This window comes from Colobus angolensis, unplaced genomic scaffold (assembly GCF_000951035.1).
Source record: "Colobus angolensis palliatus isolate OR3802 unplaced genomic scaffold, Cang.pa_1.0 Scaffold516, whole genome shotgun sequence".
Lineage (NCBI taxonomy): Eukaryota > Metazoa > Chordata > Mammalia > Primates > Cercopithecidae > Colobus > Colobus angolensis.
This window is the reverse complement of record NW_012118666.1, coordinates 371,238-377,237: the sequence shown is the minus strand read 5'-3', so window position 1 is coordinate 377,237 and position 6,000 is coordinate 371,238.

Below are 6,000 nucleotides of genomic sequence, written 5' to 3'. Positions count from 1 at the left end.
AAAAAAAAAAAAAAAAAAAAAAGGCTGGGTGCAGTGGCTGACATCTGTAATCCCAACACTTTGGGAGGCCAAGGCAGGCAGATCATGAGGTCAGGAGATTGAGACCATCCTGGCCAATGTGGTGAAACCCCATCTCTACTAAAATTACAAAAATTAGCCAGGCGTGGTGACAGGTGCCTGTAGTCCCAGCTGCTCAGGAGGCTGAGGCAGGAGAATCGCTTGAACCCGGGAGGCGGAGGCTGCAGTGAGTCGAGATTGCGCCATTGCACTCCAGCCTGGGTGACAGTGAGACTCCGTCTCAACAAAAAACAAACAAACGAAACAGAAAACTCATAGAACTGTATGTCTGAAAGAATGACTTTTATTGCATGTATATTACACCCCAGGTAAAGAGGGGCCTGGACTGAAACTGGCCTTTCCAGAGTAACTCCTTTTGGAGTTCACCATCTCATTTGTTCTAGTTAGTGCCACCATCCCTTCTACGGATAGTGAGTTTCGGTCTGTCACGTTGGCCAGCCTGACTTGTGCCTAGGGCTGGAACCAGGGGCTCCAGTGGGGCCCCCCTCTTTCCCCTTCCTTGGGCGTCCTAACCCCTCCTCGTTTCCTGAGCCTCTTGGATGGAGGGAGCCATAGAATGTTAGAACTGGAAGGAACCTCAGAATATACTGGCTTCTTCTTTTTCAGATGGGGAAACTGAGGCTCAGGGCTGGGAAGACACTTGACTAAGGTTCTAGAGTTATGAGGATCAAGATCTAAAACCACATCTGGCCGGGCGCAGTGGCTAACGCCTATAATCCCAGCACTTTGGGAGGCTGAGGCAGGAGGATCACTTGAGGTCAGGAGTTCAAGAGCAGCCTGGGCAACATGGTGAAACCCCTTCTCTATTAAAAATACAAAAAAAAATTTAGCCAGGCATGGTGGCGGGTGCAGCTACTTGTGAGGCTGAGATATGAGAACTGCTTGAACCCGGGAGGTGGAGATTGCAGTGAGCCGAGATCGCGCCACTGCCCTCCAGCCTGGGCAACAAGAGCGAAACTCCGTCTCAATAAATAAATAAATAAATAAATCCACATCCATGACTCTTGGTCTGGGCCTCCTTGCCCTCCCGCAGATGCCCCTGGAGCCTCCCTGGTCTCCTGCTCCTGGTTCGGGAGGCTGGACAGGCCCATGCTGGCCCCACAGCCAGTGGGAGGCTTTGTAGTAGCGTTTGCTGGACGGGGAACAGGCGGGTAGGGAAGGGAGAGTGGTCAGAGCATCTGCAACACCGCAGTGGAGGAGAGAGTGCGGTGAAGGCTGACCAGTGGTTGATTGTGGGGAGCTGTGAGAATGGTTGATGGCCCCCCAGGGACAGAGAGGAGAACGCAGCAGTGGTGTCTGCTCTTTGGAGCTCCTGGCGTCACATGGAGTAACCTCCAAGCCTCACGATGTGTTCAGGTAGATCCCAGCAAATGCAGAATTGGGGTCAGCCTGGTCGCGATGGCAACCAGAAGAGCTTCCTAAGGGAAGGACCCCAGGAGAACCTGGTGGGGGCAGGGGAGAGATCTTGGCCGGTGTCCCTCCCCAGGGGGGAACCCAGTCTCAGGGACATAGCTCCCCCCCGGTTTATGCTGGTATTGCTGTGTCCACCAGCCTGGGGCTGCCAAGAGCTCTAGAAACTTTCGTGAGGATGGGCGTGGAGGGTGGGGGGTGGGCATGTTGGCAACTCAGGGCTTTTTTTTTTTTTTTTGAGACAGGGTCTTCCTCTGTCACCCAAGCTGGAGTGCAGTGGAACAGTCATAGCTCACTGCAGCCTCAAACTCCCGGCCTCAAGTGATCCTCTCGCTTTGACCTCCCGAAGTGTTGGGATTACAGGCATGAGCCACTGCGCCCAGCTTTGGGGATTCTTACTGGCTGTGAAGCCACCACTCGTTGCTCCCATTTTCTTGGTTTAGTGCCCACTCCTGCAGCTGAGGGGAGGCAGACTGAGCCTCCTGGAGTCTGGGGTCTGGGTAGTGAGCCTGCCCACTTCCAGGAACCATCCATAACCCACCCACCATCCTGGACAGCCCGTGACCTTGGTAATACAGACACTTGCCCACGGCCCTATTTTTGGCTCTGAAAATGGTATCTTCAGCCGGGTGTGGTGGCTCACACCTGTAATCCCAGCACTTTGGGAGGTTGAGCCAGGCAGATCACCTGAGGTCAGGAGTTCGAGACCAGCCTGACCAACTTGATGAAACCCTGTCTCTACTAAAAATACAAAAATTAAGGCTGGGTGTGGTGGCTCACACCTGTAATCCCAGCACTTTGGAAGACTGAAGCAGGAGGATCACCTGAGTTCAGGAGTTCGTGACCAGGCTGGCCAACATGGCGAAGCCCTGTCTCTACTAAAAATACGAAAAAAAAAAAAAAAATTAGCCGGGCATGCTGGCGGGTGCCCGTAATCCCAGCTACTTGGGAGGCTGAGGCAGGAGAATTGCTTGAACCTGGGAGGTGAGTTCAACCAGTGAGCTGAGGTCGTGCCACTGCACTCCAGCCTGGGCAATAAAGTGAGACTCTGTCCCAAAAGAAAATGATATTTTCATACGTATGGGGTCCCCTCTGGTTTTCAGGACCCCCAATACCTACAGAAAGCCCACCTCGGGTCTCACTGTAGCCCCCATGGTAGGGAAACCCCTCGGCCTCTAACAGGGCAGGCAGAAAAGATGTGTTTGGAGTAAACAATGAGCCGGTGGGAGAGCCACTCCACCATGGTGCAAATATTTGTGTGCGAATCACTAATCTGGACAGTGGGACTGGATTGTGGGGTTGACAGTGAGTCATGCCTGGGGGACTGTGCAGGGGACATTGTAGGGGTGCAGGACCATGTTTACTCCAGATCCCAGCAGACTGAAGCTGGCCCCTGACTCTTTGTGCTGTGTGACCTTGGACGAGTTGCTCAGCCTTTCTGAGCCTCTGTGTCCTCATCCGTAAAATGGGGAGTGTACTGTTGTGTTTGTAGGGTTACTGAGGGGGGTTGTGAGATGCCATTCAGCAGCACAGCTCCTGCTGCTGATGGCTGCAGTGCAACTGTGGTTTCTCGGAAATGTCATCCCACACCCAGCTAGCCCTGAGGCCCAGGTGGGGTTTTGAGGAAAAAGGATCTGGCTGGGAGCAGTGGCTGGGGCCTGTAATCCCAACACTTTGGGAGGTTGAGGCAGGAAGACTGCTTGAGTCCATAAGTTTGAGACCAGCCTGGGCAACATAGCAAGACTCCATCTCTAAAAAAAAAAAAATTAAAATTAGCCAGGTATGGTGGTGTGTGCCTGTACTCCCAGATACTCAGAAAGGAGTTGGGAAGATAACTTGAGGCCAAGAGTTTGAGACCAGGGCAACATAGCAAGACTCCATCTCTACAAAAAGTAAATAAGTAGCTAGACGAGATGGCACACACCTTTAGTCCCAGCTACTTGGGAGGCTGAGGCAGGAGGATCACTTGAACCCAGGAGTTGGAGGCTGCGGTGAGCTATGATCACGCCATTGTGATCATAGGCTGGGTGACAGAGCAAGAGACCCTGTCTCTTTAAAAAAGAAAGAAAGAAAAGAAAAATGATCGTCAACCCCTGTCCATTGGGCCTGACTCTCACCTCCCACCTCTACTTTGTGAGGAAGGGACAGGGTGTTATTATGTCTTTATTGTGATTATTATCTTACTGTTATTATGTCTTATTACTGTTATTATGTTGGAGGGGACTGGGGCTCAGAGAGGGGAAGCAAGTTCTCCAGCATCACACAGCTACTCGAGGCCAAGCCACCACTAGACCCAGATGTTCTGGGGCCTGGCCCCGTGTGCGTTCCTGAGACTACAGGATTTTGGTGTGGGACTGCCCTGCGGTCTGTTGCTGTACCCTAGGAAGGGAAGGGTGTGGCCCGGGCTGGACTCCTCCAAGTTGCTCTGTCCCTGAGTTTTGGAAGGAGAGGGACCGCTTCATGAAATTGCATCACTTGGTCAGAGGCTCAGGCAAGCCCAGGTTGGATGGAGGTGGCCAAGCTTTTCTGACAGGTGAGGGCAGAGGCGGAAGTAAAGAAGGTGCTCAGAGAAAGGGCCGGATGTGTGCGCATGCGCACACCCAGCTACAAAACGAGGAGCGCCATTCCTCAGGGACCGAGCCGTTAACATGAGCCACCCGTCTGATGGACTGTGCGGCCCGATCCTGCCTGTGTGGTGACACTCCTGGCCTGGAGTACACAGTGGGCCCGCAGTGGCTGCTTTGGTGTTTGTGGAATGCTAGCGGCGCCCACTGATGAGCATCTGCCGAGATGCATGGAGGTGGCAGCTGTGGTCCAGATACCCGATAATGGATAGACACCTGGAGGAAACAGCCTCCTCTCCAATGCCTGGTGGTGGTGAGGGATGGGAGCGTGGCTATTTTGCAGTTGGATGGTGTGGATACTTACAAGTCACCTAATCCCGATGCTCTGGACTCCTGTCTATAAAATGGGATGGAGTAGGTGTGGGCTGGTGGTGCTTGATGGATCCCGCCCAGGCCCCAGAGAAGGGGCTGATGACAGCTAGTTGTTATTTTTATTACTAAATCACTGCTCAGCCCAGCCTGGCCTGGCAAGCCCAAGTTCCTGGTGGATGTCTGCCTCTTCCATGCCCGCTTGGAAGCCTTCTCAACCTCCCCCCGACTTTTTTTTTTTGAGACAGAGTCTCCCTCACTCTGCTGCCCAGGCTGGAGTGCAGTGGCGTGATCTTGGCTCACTGCAAGCTCTGCCTCCCGGGTTCAAGCGATTCTCCTGCCTCAGCCTCCCAAGTAGCTGGGATTACAGGTGCACGCTACCACGCCCAGCTAATTTTTGTCTTTTCAGCAGAGACGGGGTCTCACTGTGTTGGCCAGGCTGATCTCAAACTCCTGACTTTAAGTGATCTGCCTGCCTCTGAGCCTCCCAGATTTCACTAGTGCCCCACTGTACTCTCCTGCCTCCCACCTTTGCCCAGGCTGTCCCTGGCCCCAGTCTCCCCCGCTGAATGGCCACCCAGCCTTCGGGGCAGTGCTGCTGGGCTGATGCCAGCCAGCCATCCATCCATCCTGGATGTGCCCACGCCTGGTCACTCCCCAGATGAGGAACTGATGATCTTTGGTCACTGTTTATAAGCTTCAGCTTCTCTTTCCTCATCCAGGAGCTCCGGGGCAAGGAGTGGGCCTGATTCACCCCCGTTCAGGGTCTGGGTCCTAACAGGTGTGGTGAAAATGAACACTTAGTCAGCGTCCCACAGCATCTAAAAGATGGGAACAATGGCTGGGGGTGTGGGTAGGCCCAAGACTGGGAATAGGGAAGCCTCTGGAATGGGGACTGGAAGATGAAAAGGCTCTGGAAGATGTGGCATCCAAGTGTTTAAAGCAAGAACGGGGCTGGGCGTGGTGGCTCATGCCTGTAATCCCAGCACTTTGGGAGGCTGAGGCGGGAGGATCACTTGAGGCCAGGAGTTTGAGACCAGCCTGGCCAACATGGTGAAACCCCATCTCTACTAAAAATACAAAAATTAGCCAGGCGTGCTGGTGTGCACCTGTAATCCCAACTACTCAAGAGGCTGAAGCAGGAGAATCATTTGAACCTGGGAGACAGAGGTTGCAGTGAGCCGAGATTGCACCACTGCACTCCAGCCTGGGCGACAGAGTGAGACTCAGTCTCTAAAAAAAAAAAAAAAAAGGCGTGGGGAGGGCCAGAGGGCATTTGGGGCAGGGCGGGGCAGGGCAGGGCCAGGCCGGGTGACTGGAATGGGGTGACTATAATGAATGCTTTGGAGTAGGTCTGGGCAGGTGGGGAGGCCAGATGCCAGGGGAGGGAGGGGGCATGGTGATCCTTCCATCTGGGGCTAAGGATGGCAAGGCCTTCGGACAACTTCTAGCCCAGGTTCTCCATTGACAAATGGAGAAACTGAGGCCCAGGGAGGGACAGTGCCAGTGCTCAGGTTTTACATAGCAGGTGGGCTGTTCCCCAGCCCACTGCAGGGCGTAACCTGCCCTGGAACACCTG